This window comes from Ptychodera flava, chromosome 2 (assembly GCF_041260155.1).
Source record: "Ptychodera flava strain L36383 chromosome 2, AS_Pfla_20210202, whole genome shotgun sequence".
NCBI classification, from domain to species: domain Eukaryota; kingdom Metazoa; phylum Hemichordata; class Enteropneusta; family Ptychoderidae; genus Ptychodera; species Ptychodera flava.
The window spans coordinates 18429392-18453806 of NC_091929.1; the positions used below are offsets into that span (position 1 = coordinate 18429392).

General features: G+C 38.0%; 2 long non-coding RNA genes across 3 annotated transcripts; one reads left to right on the forward strand and one right to left on the reverse strand.

Annotated features, from left to right (window-relative positions):
• Positions 1-290: 290 nt before the first annotated feature.
• LOC139116049 (uncharacterized) lies at positions 291-5709 on the reverse strand. Of its 2 annotated transcripts, none has more exons than XR_011548230.1 (3): positions 5298-5709; positions 3416-3540; positions 291-384 (listed from the first exon to the last, which is right to left on the reverse strand). It is a non-coding gene; the product is annotated as an uncharacterized lncRNA (long non-coding RNA). The 2 variants fall into 2 exon arrangements; XR_011548231.1 differs by lacking the exon at positions 5298-5709 and adding an exon at positions 4145-4210.
• Positions 5710-7275: 1566 nt separating this feature from the next.
• LOC139116056 (uncharacterized) lies at positions 7276-23639 on the forward strand. The gene is made up of 3 exons (XR_011548232.1): positions 7276-7375; positions 8040-8196; positions 23540-23639. It is a non-coding gene; the product is annotated as an uncharacterized lncRNA (long non-coding RNA).
• The last annotated feature ends 776 nt before the right edge of the window (positions 23640-24415 follow it).

Consider the following 24415-nt stretch of genomic DNA (forward strand, 5'->3'; position numbering starts at 1 on the left):
GTGACAACTACCCTGAACACATATACGTGTGTTGGTAGCAACTGCACCACAAGTACAAGCACTGAAACTCAAAACGCTGAAGTAAAATTGGCACTGAGATCTCACCTTTTACAGGAGTTTTAAGTTTATCCTTACCAAAACTAATACCGATCCAAATGACTGAAAACTATACTTGTGCAAAACATGAAAGTCCACCGCGAGAGCAGTCAGAGACACTGCTCAACGAGCGCACAAATAAGCCTTAGCGGGAACACTGAATGTATGGTATAAATTTCACGACAGAATTATCCTACCGTATGTGATATTATTTACTGTTACAGTGTCTTCCCTTTAAGATCTGATGAAAACAATCTGAGTTTACTGTCTGCTCCTGCTGTACAAAATCTGTAGACAAAGTAAAACAAGGAAATAAAGAAGCTGAACGATTTGTTATCTTTCTTGCTTACCGGTATTCAATGGTAACTAATTAACCACATTTTTGGAAAACAATTTTTTTTTGCCTTGAACACCACGAGGACAGGATGTTGCATATATTTCCTGCAGGTATTGTCAAAACTTTAAGTCCACTTTGCATGTGTTAACAAATAAGGTATTACTATTACCTACACTACTTCCATCACCAACTGTAGATGTCAATAGGTTCACAAAGGTAGCATTTTGCTGCACAATGTGAGAAAACTCAAAGCATCTCACTGGTTGATATAACTGATTTATTGATTTTCACAAAGTAACAACATAGTTTTGTAATTTTACTTTCCTGAATGCGATGTCTCAAACTTTGAACAATTTTTCAAACAATATGCTGTCAGCATGCCTATTTCAATATAAAAATAAGGATACTGTCAAAATTATTTCCACCTTAATGATCAAACAGAAATTTCAAGGATTGACTGGCAAGGGGAGGCTTAGCTGTGATATCGCAACGGTACTTGTGGCGTATATCGAACGCGATCAGGTCATTGGGGTCATCGCCACAGTCCCGCTGCGAGCCAACGCATAGGCTTTGATGGCAGTTTACTACGAGACCGACCGGTATCGTAGATTTAGCTCGCAAAATAATAAAACAGACAAAGCATGCAATAAATAAAATTATACCTACTGTATCACTGACTATCTGAGACTCATATTCTACTCCTGCTAATGAGCCCGACCGTGACAACATGTATTTTCGACCGTTTTTCGGTGAGTTGTCGATGGTCCTGCTTGAATTTGAACTTTTGACCTCCAACGTATTCAGTGCGTTTACGCGCGATCGAGCAAACATCGTAGAAACCATCGACGGCTCACGGGAAAATGGTCGAAAATACGTGTTCACATCTTCAAAAAAGTTAGCAGGCGTACAGAATGAGTCTCAGATAGTCAATGATAAAGATGATACAAGTTTATTTATTCAAAGGCTAATATAGTTCATTATTTTGCAAGCTTAATCTACGATACCGGTCGGTCTCGTAGTAAACTGCCAACTAAGCCTATGCGTTGGCTCGCAGCGGGACTGTGGCGATGACCCCAATGACCCGAGCGCGTTCGATACACGCCATAAGTACCGCTGCGATATCACAGCTAGGGGAGGCTATGAGCATTGGTGTATGTATTCCTATGTAACTTGCTAGAAATGAGAAATATCACAGTCTACGCATTGATTTCAGCCAACTTATTTTTCATCATTGACCTGCCACGCATGAAAAAATCTTGCTCTGTTGTATTTGTCACCTGACTTGACCAAAACAATTCTTCATTGTACATGTTTACAGAGTATGAGCTGTGATTGGACATCAGACCAAAATGTCATGAAATCTTTGCAAGGCCCTCTCTAGTTTTGGTGTATATGTCATAAAACAGCGGATGTGATGCCAATCTGACGGTGACATTGGTCTTCTGATTGTAACACAGCCTTTTGGTTGATATTTCATCAAGTGACAAGATTGATGTCTAATTTCAGAACCAGTATGGAAATTGAAATTTAAGCTTTGTTTGAGTCAGCTTGAAGGCTCTTAATAATTCTAATAATAATTTATTTATTGCCATATGCATTAAAATACAATGGAAATTGATTTCACGTGCGCATCAGTGAAAGAATTAAAAAATCATAAACTGGAATAAATACTAAAAATAAACACACGTTAAAATACGAAGACTAAAAATACGAAATGTGAAACAAATTATTACATTTGATTTAAAATTCGAACTGCTGATGGATAAAAACTCCTGCGAAAGCGTTCAGATTTTGTTCTGATGCATGGATAGCGACGCTCAGAAGGTAAAGTTCAAAATATTTATGGGCTGGATGATTTTCATCATTAATGATAGATGTGGTTTCCCGAATGGTCCTGGATCGATAAATTGATGGCAATGAAGGTAAATCTGAACCAATGATCTTCTCTGCAGTGCTAACGACTTTTACTGGTGAATGAAACTCTGCAATAGTGATATTTCCAAACCAGACTGTTATAGCATATGTTAAAATACTCTCAATTGTAGTGCGGTAAAAGTTAATCAAAATGACACGACTCAAGCCAAATTTCTTCAGGCATCTCGAAAAATACAGGCGTTGCTGAGCTTTCTTAATTAAAGACTCTGTATTTGTCTGCCAAGACAAAGTATTAGAGAGTTGAATTTCAAGATATTTAAAACAGACACAATTTCATTGTTGCTGCCTTCAATAACAATAGAAATGATTGGCTGACTGACCTTTCTAAAATCAATAATGAGTTCTTTTGTTTTACTGACATTGAGTTCAAGATCGTTTGTATCACACCATTCCACTAAGTTAACGATTTCTTTTCTCTAATTTGACTCATCATTATTACTGATCAATCCAACTGCTGAAGTATCATCTGCAAATTTTACCATTACATTTCCCTCAAACATTTGTACAATCGTATGTGTAAAGTGAATACAATAAGGACTTAAGACACAACCCTGAGGAGCGCCCCTGTTCAGAACAATACAAGAGGAAAAACGGTCACCAATCTTGACCACTTGGGGTCTTTGGTACAAAAAACTTTTGTTTAAAAAATGAGTACTAGTATTCAAATGAAGAGATCCTATGAAAAATATATTCATCTTGTAAGCTGGTACAGATATAAGATGCATTGTACTGCTCCATTATGTAATCTTTCTATCTAAGTATCTGTCACATTTTCTAGGAATATGGTACAAAGTGGTCACATATCAGTCTTTTGAACACATATCAAAATTTTGCAAAAGGGCAACATTTGGAGAGCATTGCAATCATTTATAGTCAACATTCTTTTCAGATACCAACACTAACAGTCAATTTCTAGAAATCAACCTTCAATTTGTATGTACATGCATGGTTGCCATAGACAATATTTAGAATTCAAAGCCTATGCTAAAATGAGACAATCCATGTACCATAATAACTGAGAGGTTGATTTACAGAATTGGAACTTACTTGACTTGTCTTGGTAGAGTTTCTAATGAAGTTTCTGGGCTCCATGCTATTGTTGTTACCCTTGTTCCATGATGAAAATCTCTGAGATGTTCAAACTCAAAACCATCAATCTCTGGGTCTTCATCCTGTGATAGGAAGATGTTGAATATGTGTGAGAACAGCATGACATCAAATATATGAATATAATGCAACAATAATATTACTTTGTAAAACAACAAGAATGTTCAGCAACTGACTGATCTAAAAGAAATCTACTTTTATCATTTTGTCACTAAGCATTAATTTTCATAAACACATCCACATAACTGTCATGAAAGATTGCAAATACTATGCAGGAATAGAGCAATGAAAACAAATGGTAAAACAAGAGGCCAATGTGGGGGCGCCACACAAACCTATGGATGTTGTTTCTTGATGTGTCCGGTACAACATAAACCAAATTAAAACCTGCCCATTGATGTATATCAAAGATACAAACTCACAGTCACATTTTATGTAAACATTGGGAAAACTACAAGATCTCATAACTTTCTAAAAACTATACATCTCTCTATCACCCAGTAATGTAGTCAATCAAGGCGAGTCAAACACCTCACAGATTATCTGTGATTTTATGTGAAATAGCCCCGCAACACAGTGTATGTATAAGACAAACTGAAAACACTATACTTTCGACTAGTAAATTACGACTTTAAAAGATTTATTATAATAATAGGGTTATTCACATACCAGGATGTATATCCTCTACATTGCACTCTACCATACCAAGGGGTACATATACCATATAGCAACTAGGTGTGCACCATCAGTGTTGCAGCCAGGACATGCCCTTGCAACAATGTCCCCAAAATGGAACCCGTTGTCCCACATTCTTGCACACTGCGGGCCACCTCAGGCATACTCATGAGTCGACTGAGTTCAATGGATGTAGTCTGCACGTGATATCTGTTAATGACAATTGCCTTTGTTTTGCATAATTATTTTGAGGCTTATATTTATGTACTTTGAAAGCTGTGATAACATAAACACTGCACTTGGTTCTAGTCCAACTGAGCTCTGATTGGAGGCAGATATGGTATGCTGTGCCTGATATTAATCATAGCGACGCGGTCCCGGTAGCTTGAAATTTGTTTTGTGAAACTGATTTATAATAAAGTAAAATTTTATTGACAACTGACATGCGTTGTCCCATGGATTGTGCAAAATGTCCCACAGAGTAAATGGTGTTGCGGGACAGAGTATCCTCCCATTTAAAATTCCTGGCTGCAACATTGTCACCTTACACCTGAATATCCATATTAATGGCCACTATGCAGAGACCTATAAATTGCTTTTGTTTAGTGATGCAGCATACTACTGCCAGACTGAATTCTAGCCAGCACTCCATTGTATCACAAGGCAAAGCCATTGTGGACACTCTCCTTGTGTCTACATGTGGACTGAAAGATTCTACTACCACCAAAGCGGGTATGGCCATATCACCTAGTTTGGGCAACCAGTAGTTGTAGCACTAGTACCATCGCTTGTGGTTCGATACATGGTAGTGAAGGCCCCTGAAAACATAATAGAAATATCTTACAGGGTAGGGGCCTTTGCCAAGTATCGAACCACAAGGGACAGTGACGCGTGAGTTGCAGGATGTGTAGTGACATTCTATTCCATTAAGTATTTGAACACTGGATAGTAGACATGTTGTTTGGGGAAAGTGAATTTGTCTTTTGTGAAAGTAAAGAATAAAGAAATAGGATCTCTTTCGTTTTCATTGCTTCAGTTCCGTAGCAAATAACATTCCTCAGCGATTTTGGGTGGAAAAGGCCATCAAAATCGCCGGTGAAAGTTGTTGGCTACGGAACCACAGTATTCAGGGTATATATTGTCTTACCTGGAACATAGACTCTCGAGAGTCTATGATAAATTAAGACACAGTGCAATTAGATGTGTGCAACAGGTGTACACGTAGACTTGGTTCAAGTCGGTGAATTAAAAAAAAAAAAATTTATAATAGTTTCTCTTGTGTCTCTCCTATTTCGTACAAACCTATCCGGAATTTGGCAGCTCACGCCAGGTTTTCCCAGCGATTGAATGCGTCACGTTTGAGTCTGCGCAGTAGTGAGTTAGTTTCTGCCGGATTCCGGGTGAAACTCCGCTGTATAGCGTTCACTCCACTCATCGCGTTCACCCCACTCATCGCGTCCACTCACGCGCGCGCGCGTTTCACATGAAAGCAGAATACAAATCATTGCGTTCACTCCACTCAAACATTCACAAATCACAGACTTGAACCAAGTCTAGTGTACACGGTACGTGGTGTTCCCGAGATCGAATCAATGTCCTCGAATGCCCCGCCAGGCATTTTACAACATTTTCTAACTGTGATTCGTTTTCAGATCTTATGTAGTGATGCACGTCAATGACTTCGTTAAATGACAGGCACAGGCTAGGAGTAAATTAAAATATTTTATATTTCATCAGAATATTGCTACGACATAGATACGATAATCACTCGAGAAGATAATCGCACATGTTGATAATCGAAAAGGTATTAGCTGTGGGTCCATAACTGTGGTGTTTTCGTACGGGATTTCTGCCTTTTATACGGGCTGGTTTTGAATTTTACGCTTTTAACCCCTCGCTAAAGTGGTGGCGGGGTTGAAAACGTAAAAAAAAAAAACGCTCAAAAATACTCAACCAATGAAACTAAAACAAACACAAAAGTAAGAAACGCACAACAAGTAAATAAAAAAGCAAAGAAAAAAATAAATAAATATAAGAGAAAACAATAAATTCAATTGAATTGAAGTGAGCGACCAAACAAGACATGCAACATAAATATTCAAAATGTGACTTCAGTATCGCTATCGTTGGAAGTGATTCCAAATGTTGCATGTGTTCTTCTGTCTTTATTTCAATTCATATTCAATTTATTGTCTTCCTTTTTTGAATTTATTCACCAGTTTAAATTATTTGTTTTTATCAGTCATCTATTCATTGCTTGTTTGTTAGTTAACTACAAGTTCATACAGTACATCATACTTGCCTCATTTGTCATTTTTGTAATGCTTTCCTTCTCCAGTTAAATTATAGATGTTTAATACAAGTTTCAGTTAAATGAGTAACATTTTATATTGCTTTACTGCTTTTCTTTGGTATATTAATATTCTAAGTTTTTGTTCTACTCCTCGACTGTTGAAACACAGAAACAACAATCGTTAAGCACGTAAACTCAGCATGTATACATATGTATAATGCACTATCACGTTCACATTTGAATTGTAATTTGTAGTCCGGACCAGAATTTACTTTTCGACACTACCAATGCAGTTTATAGGCTGAGTTGACAATTCAACGATGTGTATCTCATGTAAGGGAGGTAACACACAAATCATGCCATAAAAACATATTTTCTGGAATAGAACAAAAAACTGTAGCCAACATTTAATTCACATTAATTGTGAAACAATTATCGAAAGCCCTTTTGCACACAGTGAACAAAATACAATGATTGTAATCAGATTCTTAATCTGAAGCGTGCTACTAGCACGCAGGTCATGGGTGACTTTGATCAGGTGACCAGATACAGTGGGTCACTGAATCAGGGTTGCGGCGTGGGAATATAAGTGAACTGATAACATGCTATACCTCAAGTATTTGTGAAATAATCTATGAAATATGAATTCTTCAAGTAAAAAAAATATGTTATATAAATTCACCGTGCTCGGTTCACATTTCGTTAATGAAAAATGTATTATTTGTCTTAAAGCCACATACAGAACAACGTACACCCCTTCTATCAAGTACACTCAACCATACTCACATGATCATGTTTTCATCTGCCATGGGCGACAAGAATATTGCTTGAGGAGGGCAACCTGGTTGATATAATTGCTTGATATTTTCGTCGTGAATTATCAAACGTAAGACATCAAAATGGCTTTGAGTGACGCAGATGCGCAGAAACAGGTATGTTTTGAATCCAGATAGTCTAAAATTCCAAACTGTACCATTTAAAGAGCATTGATAACATTTTTGATGGTGTTCGTCCGGGCATCTTCTCGTACCTCTACGGTCCAGACGACGGGAACTCAGGCGATCATTCTTTGTAATAATTGTGATATGGAAAACATAATGAACAGACATTTCTTCCAAAACAAAACCCTCGAGGATCAGAAAAAAAACTGAGAAATATCCCAAGTGATTCATATCAAGTGAGAAAAAGCTCTACGGAATTACTCGTTTTGGTAAAGGCGCATTCACCCAGGAACCGGCCGGCTAGCTCTGCATGGCAGGGCTGTGTGTTAATACCGGCGTTATACGGCCTCCCACCACAGCCCTGCAGACTGCTAGCTCTGAATGGCATGGCTGTGTGTTACCGGCGTTATACGCCTCCCTGTGCGTCGTGTTTCCGAGGAGCTACCAGCGGTTTTGCCTATAGCAGTCTGCAGGGCTGTGGTGGGAGGCCGTATAACGCCAGTAACACCCAGCCTGTCATGCAGAGCTACCGACTGGCAAACGTGCGGGTGTACCGTACCAAGTAAAAGTGTGTTACACCTTTTACTACTAGCATCGCGTTACTTCCGATCATTTGCGAAACCAAAATAAACCTATCTAAAATGTTGTGTTTCAGATCAAACATATGATGGCCTTCATTGACCAGGAAGCCACATCGTCCGCCAGCACGGCTCGCTACCCTGATTTCGGGAAGCATCCGGCTGCCCAAAGAGCAGGCCTTGGCAAGCGAAGATGAGGAAGTCAATGAAAAGGCTGAAGAAATTGACGCAAAGGTATGTTCACTTGTATGTACATATGTGAAATGACCTGCATGGTTTTTGAGACTGTTGGAAGTATTCATGTCCGCATTCATATATTACTGACTTCTAACAGTCTATGTAATGCATAAGATTGGTTATGTGGCTGCAATACATCAGTTTGAATGGCATTAACACAATTGGAACTATTTTGTGATTATAAGATCTTGAGCATTTTGTTATAATCTATTTAAAAATCATCAATCTAACAGTGTTTTTGTGTGAAGGCGGGGGCAAATTTCATAAATTATTGATAATTGCACAATCATCAAATACATCTCGAACAAATTTTACATTTTTGTCTAGCTTTTCGCTTGCTTAGGAAAGGAGAACCAATTAAACGTAACTGATTTGTCAATTTTGTTTAGTTTAAGTCAAAATACAAATTCCCCTTCCAAGGTTGATTTGAAGGCATTTACTGTTCTCAACAAACGATGCATGATGAAATTTTAAATTTTCGATGGGAAAGTGGCCTTCTACCTCTACTTAAATTAGTTCTGCTGTAGTGTATGTTTTTTTGGTGATCTCTCTTTCAAATGATTTGGTAGATGTTAAGAAAATGTCTTGTACATTTATTTATTTCATATACAAGGAAATGAGACCTGGTAAATTTGATTAAACTACCCTTTTCTTGTAAGTGTGCTAATTAATGCTGGAAAATTTTACAAAATCACTGAATTATTTCAGCTCTTGTATTAAAAATGAACTATTTTTGGTAGATGCAAAGAAATGTAATCAATATCATCTGTCTGTTGAAACCTTAAAATATCAACAGCGGAAACCAACAGTTTTTGTCTGGAATTTTTAGGGACTGTGCAGAGATGTCTTTGCAGCTTTCAGGGACCACCCAGATGTGACCCTGAATCTTTCAAGGACTATCCTATGTGACCTTGAAACTTTCAGGGACCACCCAGATGAGTCCTTGAAACTTTTAGGGACCACCCAGATGTGACCCTAAATCTTTCAAGGACTATCCTGGTGTGACCTTGAAACTTTCAGGGACCACCAAGATGAGTCCTTGAAACTTTCAGGGACCACCCAGATGAGTCCTTGAAACTTTCAGGGACCACCAAGATGTGACCCTGAATCTTTCAAGGACTATCCTGGTGTGACCTTGAAACTTTCAGGGACCACCCGGATGAGTCCTTGAAACTTTCAGGGACCACCCAGATGAGACCCTGAATCTTTCAAGGACTATCCTGATGTGACCTTCGCTCATCAGCTTGTGCATTCACAAGCATTACTTGGTAAAGCTGACAGGCAGAGGAATCACTGGAAAGATTTGGTCAAACTTCCTGCACATAAGCGTCAATATTCAGCACCTCGAAGTTAAGATTATGTAATGGCTTAACCCGGCGTCCTCATGGCTCCGATGTGTGACTGGTCGGCCGGCGCCGAAACACGTCTTTGTGTATTAATCACGCGACGAGATCTACAAGGCATGTTCTCCCTGGCATAAATGTGATGAACTGGGCAGTGGCTGAACCTTCAGTCGATTTAAACGAGCCTCTTGACGATTAATGGCAATGTACTCGTTTGTTGAATATGCTGGCCCAGCCGACGCGATGCTGGTAAACAATTTGCATGATGGCATATTCCATTTTAATCTACAGGGACACCTAGGGCGCATCGCGCGATTGTGTAAGGTCCCGGGTAAGGTACATGTTGCTCTTTCATGCTGTAAAGTTTTCCCACCATTTAAAATACTGTGGTTGTATGTTACAGTCTTCATGATTAATTTGGAGATGTTGTCAATGATGCTTTTCTTGTTAAGTGAGACACCGAATCGTACACCAAATAATATGGTCCTTCCTAATTAACATAATACAGGTCACGGGTCACATTGTTGTGAGACTCTGCATTGTTTCAAGTCGATTGTGTAAACGACGCGATGTTCGAATGAATATTGTCCACTGCACTAATTCCTTTGTTGGGAAAGGTTACCGATTCTGAATGTAGGACGTCCATTACCTCAGTTATTTAATGACAGGACTACATGGAAAGCAACGGAATACTGGATATCACCGATGAATTTGATGTATGTTACCAAGGTCCTTTGTGGAGTGACAGTGCTGTTCCGGATCTCGACAATGATGTCAGCAACTGTGATTGTAGCGTGAACATGACTAAGTCTATGAGTCCTTGAATCTTTCAGGGACCAAATGAGGTGTCCCCGAATCTTTCGAGGACTATCCTAATGTGACCGTGCAACTTTCAAAGACCGCCAAGAAAAGTCCTTGAAGCCTTCAGGGACCACCCTGATATGTCCCTTGATCTTTTAGAGACCACTCTGATGTGACCTTTAAACTTTCAAGGACCACCCGGATGAGTCCTTGAAAGATCAGGGACCACCCGTATGATCCTCTGTGTTAGCGCTGGGTTTGGAAAGCTGTTAGCCACTGTGGCGAATAGTTTCAAATTTTATTAGCCCAGACAAATTTTATTAGTCACACTTTTTTACGAAAACAAAGCTATCTATAATTCTATTATCTCCAATGTCCGTTGCATGCACAAGAATAAACTATCAACACATCAACCTTGTATCCAATTGCCTTCATTGTAACACTGGAAATTGCATGATTCTGGATTGCTGCGGATCCGTAGCCCTACCACTCCCTTTGCTGGTTGTGTTGGGGGAGTGGGGGCTACGGTTCAGACACTGTAGAAAGTGCACAGTCGTGCGCGTTTTCAAAAATGCGACACGTTTTCAGCAACTTACAATGTGGGAAAAATGTTGTTGGAGAGTCTATTTGATTACGGAGCTGAACTTGGCTTATAAACAAAGTATCGACCAAGAAAACGTGTTTTTGTTGAGATCCCGATGTTAAAATGTGACGTCATAGGTCAACGGTTTAACATCCACGATGGCGGATTTTTCCAAATCACCCGCTCGCTGAAACACGAAAAAGTGACTAAACGGAGAGGAAAATGGACATCTACGTAGGCATCCTTCCATAGGTAGGCGCTCGATGCACTCCGACTCCGGATTATGATGTTTTTTTGTTGTTTTTCTGGAGAATTGCAAGAAAAACGCTCACTTTCTCGCCGCATTTTTGAAAACGCGCACGACTGTGCACTTTCTACAGTGTCTGAACCGTAGCCCCCACTCCCCCAACACAACCAGTCAAAGGGAGTGGTAGGGCTAGGGATCCGCAGCAAGATTCTGGATCGCGATGCAAATCGACAGCAACGCGGATGTTGAGACCACGATTAAAATGAACTGCAACACGCAAGGTTGAGCTCGCGATGCAAATCAATAGCATGACAGCAACACTGAATGTGCGGACTGCGATTAAAATAGAAGTTTGGTTACACGTAATTACGTTCAATTAGTACACGTAGCGTCTTTGTCACGTTATACAAGACGTCGCGTACATGTGGTACAGACGTTCGGAACGTCATCAAACGACACTTCTACATGTAGTCATAATTACGTGAAATAATTCTTAGATTTTCTTGATGATTTCCGGGAATTTAGACAGGAAATCTCGTTAAGTATGAGTATCATTGTAAATAGCAAGCATCTTTGATATCAGAAAATTCTGTAGAGTTCACCGGTACAAGACGTAGGCTACGTGCTATGATTTCCTGACATTAAAATGAAATGTTGTCGTCTAATTCAATTTTTTATCTGAAGCTGTCACAAAGATTTCCTTAAACCACATAAATAACTGTATTACAGAAAATCGGTAAATTTAATGCGCGGATACAAGCTTGAATAGGCCTCACGTAGAGAAATTAATTGTTTCTTAAGTTTCTGAAAAAAACAATACTGCAAAATCAACCAAAAAAATCACAACTGAGCACGGATATGCGTAGGCCACTGTGTGCCTTCAGACGTACACGTAATTAGGTTTAACTAAACCTCTAATGAACAACAACACGGAACGTCGAGACCGCGATGCAAATCGACAGCAACACGGAATGCGTCGTTGGGATGGCAACTTACATGTAAATGACATCGATACGGACCATGAGGACCGCGATGCAAATCGACCACCATTAAAATAGACCGCGATTAAAATGCGCAAAACGGAACGTCTTGACCGCGATGCAAATAAATTTCAACACCGAAAGTTGTGACCGCGATTAAAATGCGTATGTCTGCTGTAGCTTTAGTTTCAATTCTCGTGAGTGTTCACTTTGCTTACTGTACACTAGACAAAATGATGTCAAATTTATCGCGAGACTAGGGCTCGATTGCGTCTGCCAATATTTTCAATTCTCATGATAGTCATTTATGGATAGAGGGAGTACGCGCGTTTGGGAGTCCTGTCATCTGGTTGTAAATATGTCATGTGGTTGTTGGCTATGACACACCCATATTTGGTTATGTTTCGATGTCAAAGATCAGAGTTGAAAGTTCAAGCATGGGTAATTCCTTGCATTCTGATACCTTGTGCTAGCTCTGGTTGTCAGAGCACGTTTTCACGTGAGTACAAGTATAGTAGTCTGTTCGATTTTGATCGTAGGCTTGTAACACAAGGATACGATGTCTCATATATCTCTGGTATTAGCATGCAGGCAGTTTTAAAATTCAGGGGTCTTTAAATTCAGAGGTCAGACGAAACCAGGTCTACATGACAGTTCGCCTCTGACTGTGCTGTGTCTACATACATCAGTCATCATGATCGACCTCAACAGATTCAGCACTTTAGTGTTTGATCGTTATGGTCCAAAGCCGTACAAAGCTACTGTGCTTCCTTTTGTATTCATGGCACTGCTTCAGTAACAACGGTCGAAAATGCTCGAGTCAAGCATTATAAACTGGTTGCATGGACACTCCGGCACATCTCTCTTAGTGTGCTATGGCTGTGACTTCTAAGTTTTCCCAGTGGTTTATCATCTTTCTATGCTATCGCCAACTAATTTAAGTTGTCTATCAAATATTTTTGCAGAATCTGCATTTGGAGTATGCTAGTCACCATGTGTCACCTGGTTGCACGGACACTCTGGTGCATCTCTCTTACTGTGCTAAGGCTGTGACTTCTAAGTTTTCTCATTGGTTTTCATCTTTCTATGCTATCACTAATTGATTTAAGTTGTCTAATTAAATTATTTGCAGGAACTGCATTTTGAGTATGCTGAGTCACAATGTGTAACCTGGTTGCATGGACACTCTGGCGCATCTCTCTTAGTGTGCTAAGGCTGTGGATGCTAAGTTTTCTCATTGGTTTTCATCTTTCTATGCTATCGCCAACTGATTTAAGTTGTCTAATCAAATTTTTTTGCAGAATCTGCATTTGGAGTATGCTAGTCACCATGTGTCACCTGGTTGCACGGACACTCTGGTGCATCTCTCTTAGTGTGCTATGGCTGTGACTTCTAAGTTTTGCCATTGGTTTTCATCTTTCTATGCTATTGCCAACTGATTAAGGTTGTCTAATCAATTTTTTTTGCAGAATCTGCATTTGGAGTATGCTAGTCACCATGTGTCACCTGGTTGCACGGACACTCTGGTGCATCTCTCTTACTGTGCTAAGGCTGTGACTGCTAGGTTTTCTCATTGGTTTTCATCTTTTTATGCTATCACTAATTGATTTAAGTTGTCTAATCTAAATTTTTTGCAGGAACTGCATTTTGATATGCTGAGTCACCATGTGTCACCCGGTTGCACGGACACTCCGGCGCATCTCTCTTAGTGTGCTATGGCTGCGACTTATAAGTTTTCCCAGTGGTTTTCATCTTTCTATGCTATTGCCAACTGATTTAAGTTGTCTAATCTAAATATTTTGCAGGAACTGCATTTTTAGTATGCTAGTCACCATGTGTCACCTGGTTGCACGGACACTCTGGTGCATCTCTCTTACTGTGCTAAGGCTGTGACTTCTAAGTTTTCTCATTGGTTTTCATCTTTCTATGCTATCGCCAACTGATTTAAGTTGTCTAATCTAAATTTTTTGCAGGAACTGCATTTTTAGTATGCTAGTCACCATGTGTCACCTGGTTGCACGGACACTCTGGTGTCTCTCTTACTGTGCTAAGGCTGTGACTTCTAAGTTTTCTCATTGGTTTTCATCTTTCTATGCTATCGCCAACTGATTTAAGTTGTCTAATTTTTTTGCAGGAACTGCATTTTTAGTATGCTAGTCACCATGTGTCACCTGGTTGCACGGACACTCTGGTGAATCTCTCTTACTGTGCTAAGGCTGTGGACTTCTAAGTTTTCTCATTGGTTTTCATCTTTCTATGCTATCACTTATTGATTTAAGTTGTCTAATTAAATTATTTGCAGGAACTGCATTTGGAGTATGCTAGTCACCATGTGTCACCTGGTTGCACGGACACTCTGGTGCATCTCTCTTACTGTGCTAAGGCTGTGACTTCTAAGTTTTCTCATTGGTTTTCATCTTTCTATGCTATCGCCAACTGATTTAAGTTGTCTAATCTAAATTTTTTGCAGGAACTGCATTTTTAGTATGCTAGTCACCATGTGTCACCTGGTTGCACGGACACTCTGGTGCATCTCTCTTACTGTGCTAAGGCTGTGACTTCTAAGTTTTCCATTGGTTTTCATCTTTCTATGCTATTGCCAACTGATTAAGGTTGTCTAATCAAATTTTTTTGCAGAATCTGCATTTGGAGTATGCTAGTCACCATGTGTCACCTGGTTGCACGGACACTCTGGTGCATCTCTCTTACTGTGCAAAGGCTGTGACTTCTAAGTTTTCTCATTGGTTTTCATCTTTTCATGCTATCACTAATTGATTTAAGGCCATCGTCTGGGCTAATGTCGGTCAAAATGCTCAAAAAATCAAATTTTATTTTTTTCCTTCATTGTCACCCTCGACATGTATACTTTCAAATATGCTATATCATCTTCAAAAAATATTAACTAAAATCGAGAAAAATCGCGTTTTTTTCCCACTGACCCCTGGTCAAATTTTATTTAGTCTAATTATATATTCAAACAGGTAAATCGCTATTTTTGGTTGCCTAAAAACTTTGTTGAGTTATGGCATCATGTATGAAGTAGTGACCATTTGCTTGCTTATTGAAGCAGCTTTTCAGAGGTAAAAATATGGCGTTGTGGAAATTGTGAGTTTGAGACTAATTGCAGTCTAAAAAAGCCAGATCAATGAGTAATCGGGAAGAAATTTGCAACAAATGATTCTGTTTTATATTTTGTGTGGATATTACTGTAAGGCATATGAAGATTTTCATTCAGGTATAGCAATTTAAACCAGAAAACAAACCATATTAGACGTTATGGTGTCCATATACATAACAAGTAAAGAATCTCACATGAATTTCATTATCATGCTGATTACAAAATCAATGTTTTTTTGATAATTAACAGTTCATTTTTCACTTAGAAAGCATTTACAACCAGGCTTTTGTAAATAGAATTCTAACTGACAATTTAAACTTGTCGAATACCCTATTTTGAGGTCGTAAACTTTGCATGAAGTATGAGTATCACCTTTATGTTGTAAACATTTCAATCCAATACTCCTAACAATTGTGTTTTTGTACTGCATTCGTTTCTTGTGGCAGTAATAACTCTTGAAAGAATGGTTGGAATGCAATGAAAATCAGCCAACATATGTGAAATTAAATACTTTACAAATAAACCTCAAAAAACAGGTCATCCAATCATGTCATAGTAGAATCTTGACGGAAAGTAGTGAAATTTATTAATTTTTCAATCTTACCGAGATGACTATGATTTAATTTATATTGACATCTTATACAGTCATAGATTTAGGTTTATATTGTAATACATATACATCTGAATGCTACAGAAAAAATTCGGTTGTTGTATGACTTTTCCTTCAATAGATATCTTTGCCACAAATTTCCTCATATTTTTAACCCTGAAATTGTCGCCATGGCAATCGAATATCCGGTTTTCCCCCTGCACTGCATTTTACCATCTACTGCAACAAAAAGATGACAAACTCTGAAAACAAGGTACTACACGGTTAGTGTTTTAAAATAGCCCCTACAATAGCCTTAAGTTGTCTAATCTAAATTTCTTGCAGGAACTGCATTTTTAGTATGCTGAGTCACAATGTGTCACCTGGTTGCACGGACACTCTGGTGCATCTCTCTTACTGTGCTAAGGCTGTGACTGCTAAGTTTTCTCAGTGGTTTTCATCTTTCTATGCTATTGCCAACTGATTTAGGTTGTCTAATCTAAATTTTTGCAGGAACTGCATTTTTAGTATGCTGAGTCACCATGTGTCACCTGGTTGCACGGACACTCTGGTGCATCTCTCTTACTGTGCTAAGGCTGTGACTTCTAAGTTTTCTCATTGGTTTTCATCTTTCTATGCTATCGCCAACTGATTTAAGTTGTCTAATCTAAATTTTTTGCAGGAACTGCATTTTTAGTATGCTAGTGTCACCTGGTTGCACGGACACTCTGGTGCATCTCTCTTACTGTGCTAAGGCTGTGAATGCTAATTTTTCTCATTGGTTTTGCTCTTTTTATACTATAACAAAGTGATTCAAAATCAAAATTTTATGCAGTCGTCTGCTTTAGGAGTATGCTGAGTCACAATGTGTCACCTGGTTGCACGGAGTCATGTGGTACATCTCTCTTTCCCTTATAAGGCTTTGTCATCTAAGTTTCTCCTATGTTTTGCTCTTTTCATGCTATTAAAAAGTGATTCAAGTTTTCAAATCAAAATTTTATGCAGGAATCTGCTGTTAGATCATGCTGAGTCAGAATGTGTCACCTGGTTGCACAGAGACTTTGCAGTGGTATAAAACTTGCTAATTAAGTGGCGCTGCACCCAACACAGGGTATTTTGCACCAAAATCACTTTTTTGTAGACATTCATTTAATTAATGAAATTGTTAACCAAGATTAAAATATTATTATTTGGGTTCATCTTCAAGGCTGTCAAGCAGTCGTAGGTTGCTTGATAAAGAAGTGTTAATTTTTGCAAATGTTTGCAAATCACCCAATTTCCTGGCTTCACTATTCTTCCAATTTCAAGATTTCCAAACAATTTAACTCCATACTGACTTGGTCAAACTTTCTTAAATTTTCACATTATTTTCTTTAAATGTTGTTAAACAAAACTTTTTTTGATTGGCAATAAAGTTCTTACATTTTGAATAAGAGGCATTTTAATTTGTATGAGGATCATGTACTGTAAAATATGTTCAGATGTAACCTGCCAAAAGAGGAAATGACGACCATGTTATAAAGTGATATTTTATTAAAATCATATGTGTCACTGCCCATTTGGGGCAACTGTTGTCAGCTCCACTTATACATAACCATTGCAAGACTAATATCATTTTTATGTGCAAAGTAAAACATAAACTGTGTCTTTTGAAGGTTTATGGCATGTCTGTTGAAAACAGAGAGTATTAAAAAAAGAATACTTTTTAATATGAAACGTCTGTTAACAGTGTTTATTCATTCTGATGTAATAATGGATTTCTGTTGTTTTGACAGTATCTTTGAATGATATGACACTGCCTTAACAACAGATGGAAGAGGAATGTGAAAGAAACGTCAATGTAAGTAGGGTATTATGTTCATATGTTGCTACTCACATTGGTGTACCATTTTGTAGTTACAACTTGAGCTGTATCCTGTGAATGGTTTGGGATAATTGTGTAAGTTATTATATTACAACTCTCAAAAATTTAGAGGGCCTGTAATGCTTACTTTTGATATTATTTTCATTATTTATATTTGTCCACTGTAAGTTGTTATTTTACTACAAAAAGATTGCTAAAAAATCAATATTTAGCTTGTCAGCATAGCATATGAAATATACAAAAATGTATTAATAGTATATCTATATTTCTATTTTTCTCACTCAGGTTTGTTGTAGACTACATCACAATTATGTTGTTGAAGGAGGCTGAAGTTTACCTTTTGTCAAGGAAAAGAATGGTTATGCTTGAAGAAGCAAATGAACTCTAGTATTGGCACAGAAATCTAAATATACTGTTCTACAGGCATATCCTTATTGACATTTGTCCACATTGTTATGAAATATTTTAAAACTTAAATTTAAGGCAATTATTGTCATGTTTAACCAAAAATATCATGCAAAAGTTCTTGTCAGACACATCAATATTGATTATACATATCCCTTGGGATGACATCAATAAGATTTTGTAAAATCGTGCCAAGATATGCAACTTTGTATTTTTGAGACTATTTTTGTCATTGTAGATCTATATTTTCTTAAAAACTCCTTGTCAGACATTTTGATATTCAGTATACAGGTCCTTAGGATGACTTAAGTCAGATTTTTTTATACAGTGAGAAAATGCAAAATTTTGTATTTTTGGAGCAATTTTTGTCAATTTCGGTCAAAAAGTGCTTTTGTCTCATTGGTGTTTATCTGATAGCTTTGCATTTTCTTATAAAAATCCCTGGAGAATACCTAAGCCAAATCATTTTTCAAACTGGGGGAACCAATGATTTTTGTTTTTGGAGCCAATATATTAGTCCGCAAGCTTGAATGACCTATTCCAACCCGGAATACCTTGTAAATCAATTTTGAAGACACTGAAAATAATGTAGTTTTATTTGATGCCAATTTGTAGTGAAATATGATCTAGAAAAAAGTTGTGAGCTTATGTTTTATGTAGTGGATCAACTTTAGCAAATATTTCATGGAGGAAACCCATACACTGAGGAGGGATTTCAATCCACAAGAAGGCATATGGCAAGATGCACCATACCAATAAAACAGACTCCAGTTTATTTGTATCAGTTCCAATCATTATGTTACATAAACAAAAACCAGTCATGGTATCACTTAATTAAGTAAATCTTCACAAAGATGAAGGCAGCCGAGTGAAATCATGTGTAGATTGAATAAGATGAGTGATGAATGATAATATCAGGTAACTTCACCACACAAACTTACTTACACAAACAACTTGTGTATAACTTGACTCTGAGTAAATCTTAACATTTCAAGCAAGGACCATCAAATTTTTATTGTTGATCTACAAAATTGAAAAAGTGGCTGTTAAAACGGAATTCTGCCATGAAAATTGAAAGTTCAAACTCTTTGCAAACACAATAGTATTTTGAGTGAATAAGTGGAAATAGGAATACCTCTTTTTGTTTGTCAGATAGGAGCAATACTGTGCCCTTGGTGGTATATTTTTAAATGACTTGCAGAAATTGATATTTATTACTGTTGTTATTATTGCTAACTGTTGTTTTGCCTGATTGAGGCACACACCTAGCTATCCTATGGATTCTCTTGAACATTATCACAGTACAGCTACATGAGATACCAGGCCGCTGCTAGTTGAAACGCCTATTTGTAGGGTTTTAATGACTGCTAAGCTAGTACGAATTAGTAATGTAGATATTGTGAGTTCAAGCCTCATAAAATGCATCAGCAAGACTGCATCAAAGTTGACCACTTTTATTGTACATGTTGTTCACAAATTAAAGGCCATCAAGAATATTTTTATGGGTCTTTTAGAGTAATTAACATAAGGGCCTGGGGGGGTCAGAGGAATGTGAGGGTAGTCACTCAAAAAATTGAAAGCTACAAGGAGGTTGTTCAAAATTGGAAAGAAAGAAGGGGGTTGCTCAATTTTTGGTACAAAATGAATTGAAATACCTCTCAGATTGCACCATTTCATCAATTTCTCAAAATTCTTAATGCGACCCCCTGTCACTTCCTCTCCCCCTGGGGTGTTCTGACAGTTTTACTTAGTAAAACAAATAGAAAACACCTAATATTGCACCAGACTGCATCATTGAACTCATTAATTTCTCAAATTTCCGACGTGGCAGAGGGGACACGCCTCTCACACTTTTCCCCTGTTGGGTGTTCTAACAGTTTTACACAAATTGATAACATCTCTCATATTGCACCAGACTGCATTATTGCACACATCAATCTCTCAAATTTTCAACAAGAGACGGTACAACTCCTCTGACACTGCCCCACCCCCCAGCCTCCTGACTGTTCTCCTGTACTTTCAAATTCTGCCCTGTCAGATATCTTAGTGGAAACCTTGTCATGATACCCATCCAAAATAAACAATACTGTATGGTAAACAATACTATATGGTTGGATAGTGGTTACAGCATGAGCTTTTGTATCTACATTTTATTGTGACTTTGAATTTTCTTTTGCCGGTCACATCTTTTTCAACTGTCATGAGGTAACCGATGATATTCCAGCAGGATATGAAAGGTCTGACTATTGCTGTAGTTTTGTCAATAATACAAATACATGTCTTGGTATTTAACTGGTCTAAGTGGGGGGGGAGGGATCAGTCAAAATTTCTGTGTTAGAGACTGGGTTACTCAAATGCATTTGGGTTGGCATGGGGTTTACTCGAAATTTCAGAATACTATGAAATTCCCCAGACTTCCCCCCCCAAGGTCGTAAATAATTACAACTCCCTAAGTAAGATTTTTACCACAGGAAAACGTTAATTTTATTCACTCTTCATCCTTTGTTAACCTTAGAAAGTTTGATTATGTAAAATTGTGTTGTTACTTGTTGTAATCTTGAATTGTTGAAATGAATAAAATCTTGGAAAGTAAAACATGATCCTGTGTCACTGTTGTTCCTGTCTTGTTTCACCATCAGAGAAAAAAAAAGATTCTAATAAATTCACACCCAATTGCTCTACCAAAACAGAAAAATTATTGAAATTTTTCAGGCAAAACACACGCCGTCTCACCAGTAATACTTGTAAGTTCAATGCAACTCTGCATAACATGTTCGGACGAGAGAGGTGACCATAGAGGGCGAACGTCCTACTGGTACTCGTGTGACAGGCTTGCAACCACATGACATACTCCGAGTGCGCGCGTACTGGTCTACAGATTATTTCGCACCTATCTGCATGCGCTATGCTGCCACTATACATATTGATGTCAAATCTCTCGCGAGACTTGGCTTGATTGCAATTGCGTACGTCGGAGAGAACAATACGGAAGTGGATATGGTTTTTTTCATGAATCGCCGAAAGAGAAGCGCAGATGAACAAAAGATTGACAAAAACCCACGATTTTGCTTATTTTGCGGAATTTTTTAAACAAAAATTACTTTCGCCACTGTGGCGAATTAGGATCGATTTTTGTTCGCCACTTCTGATTTCAATTCGCATTTGCGAACGTGGCGAATGGGCAGCGCGAACACAGTCCTTGAAACTTTCAGGGACCAACCTGAGGTGTCCTTGAATCTTTCAGGACTATCCTAATGTGACCTTGAAACATTGAGGATCACCCACATGAGTCCTTGAAACTTTCGGGGACCACCCTGATGTGTCCCTTAATTGTTGTAGCTTCTCACGTTAACCAAGTAGTCTCAGAAGTGAACTTAAAAATTTGAGTCCAACTGAACTGCAATCAAGAAGCTGTTAACTTGAAGATCTGTGCCACAGTTAGGCTAATATACTAGTAATAGGATCAATGATCAATTATGCCAAATCAAAATAGCATCACGGTCTGCTTCCAGTAACCAGGCTAACCCTATTTAAAACCTCTTACCCTATTTTGTTTTAATCGTACAGGAGTTTACCAAATTTTGCTGTAGCAGGAGTTTCTAAAATGTGATTATTCTGGAAAATCAAATCATAATTTGATCCCACTATTGCTGATTGTGGAAGTTCACACCTCAGAAATGAAGATGTAAACTTTTGTTCAAACTTTCAACCATTTTCATTTCTCTTTTGAAAGCAAGAATAATATCCGGGGGGTTACCATGCAAATTTTGGTACAAGAGAAACAAATTATCCAATATTTACTGACATTTGAAATGCAAAATAGCCGCTATATATGTGTTAATTAAAGTTATCTCTATTAGAGAAAAAACTAAGCTGGTAACAATTTTATAAACTCCATAAGTTTCAAATTGTCATGCCTCCACAAGTCAGGGCTCAAAATTAGCGGTAGCCCCGCATCCACTGACTACCAACATTTCTCTGGGGCTACCAAAATCAATGAAATGGTAGCCCACTACCAAAGGCCCGGGACCTGAATTCAGTCAGTATTTGGCATGCCATGTTCGGTCCGTCACTTTGGGACGCACTAAAATATGGCTAGTTTTGAATTGGGTATTCATAACTCACAACATACGGCATCCATTTAAAATGCAGTCAAACAGAAAGGCCGCACTATGACTTTGTTATGCAAATTACGAAGATGACTGGCTACGCGGTGGAACTTTGCAACAAACTGACGGACTTAAATCACAGGCACAGGAAATTTTCGGTGCATTTTGATCATATTGTAATGTATCAATCACAATTACACGGAAATTATGCCTCCTTCTTACAGAAAGCCTGTGGTCTATTTTTAGCCCTGCTACAGTATGTCTCAGTGCTGAGAAGGTAGTGTCGTTGTCATGATAACTATCAAAATTTGCATTCAAATCTGAGAGGGAAAGGGGTTATCAATAGGTCACCAAACTTTTAAGTATCACTATAGTCTATTATACCTGTTTCCTTAGGTATTAAAAGTGTGCAATATTCACATCAAATGACTAGAAAATTCACTTCATCGGCAGAATCTTGAAAAATAGCCTTTTCTTGTCTGGTTAACGAAAAAAGATATCACTGAACTAAAATATGCATGGGCTACCAGCCACTGTCACCAGGCTACCAACTCCAGAAAATGGTAGCCCAAGTGGACTACCAGGGAAAAAAGTTAATTTCGAGCCCTACAAGTGGTTGCCCAAAAGAATCTTGTGAAAGTTTTAGAGTTTGACTATCTGTCCCCTAGGCACATCACCCTACCTTAACCTGAACAGTCTTTTTGTTTCTGAGTGTTCAGTGTTGAAGGGAGCATGATATTACATCTTCCAAATGTTAAAGATAACATCAAGGAGAATAGCACTATCAATAAATACCGGTATACATGTATCTCTAATTAATCTGCAATTACATGCAGTGTGTCCTAGACTAAGATATTTCAAAATTCTGATGATCATTTGTTTTAAGAAGTGAAATAAATTTTCACAAACTTTGATCTTTGTTTAAATATTTAGACAATGCAGGAAATTTAGTCAAGTGTAAAAGTATGTCAAAATATATTTGCCATTTCACACTGCATTTGTAAAGAAGTGTCTTTGATTTCATAATATCTTTCTGATGTCAATATACCGGTACATGTAAACTGTGGGTAAAATTCACCAAAAATTATCAAAAATTGCTGATTTGTGAAAGTTTCTGATTTAGATATGTGAAAAACATGAATGTTTGAATAATTTTGCAGCAAAAATGCAATTTTAATCAAAGGTCAAGATATTTTGATATGTTGCTTAATCAAATGTGTACAAGAACCATCAAAACATTGCTACAATATGTTCAGACAGGTAACAAGGTTTATGTTAATTACTATTTGCTGCTCTTCTAGGCAGAGGAAGAGTTCAATATAGAGAAGGTCGCCTGGTCCAGCAACAACGTGTGAAGATCATGGAATACTATGAGAAGAAAGAGAAAAACCTAAAGCTACAGAACAAAATGTAAGAAAACAAAGCTGGACACCCGCTGTACACTTCATTGACTTTCACACACTACATGTGCCTTGACACACTCTGTAAACCAAACATCATCTCTCCCATCACAGGGCTCGAAATTAACTTTTTACCCCAGTAGTCCACTTGGGCTACCATTTTCTGAAGTTGGTAGCCCAGTGACAATGGCTGGTAGTCCATGAATTCTTTGGTTATTAAGGTATACTGTACTTGCCCGAGTATAAGCCCCTGGTTCAGCAACACAAAATAGCAGTAAAACCAGGGGCTTCTCCTCGAATGACCCCATGCTATGTATCACGAACGCTTAATTTATGCTAATTTATGTACATTTTAACACTTTCTATCACTTTCAAAATCGGCTTATACATCCAAAGAAATTGCAAGTTGGTTCTTGTAATTGTAAATCAAATGAAATGACACCCATTCGTATTGACAGTCAAGATGTAGAAATTGTGACATCGTTCAAGTATTTTGGCTCACACTTAGATAAGGATCTCAGTTTCAGGTTAAACACCGATAACATCTACAAAAAGCTCAGCAACGCATATATCTTTTACGTAAACTAAGAATTTCAATGTCAGCACCCATGTACTAGTTTCGGTTTATCGTTGTTGTATCGAGAGTGTGCTAACTTTTAATATTATCTCTTGGTTTGGCCATCTCTCCGTCAGAGATAAAACGAGATTATCAAGACTTGTTAATATCTGCAACAAACTAGTTGGGGTACGATTCAATGACCTGGAAAAAATGTACAC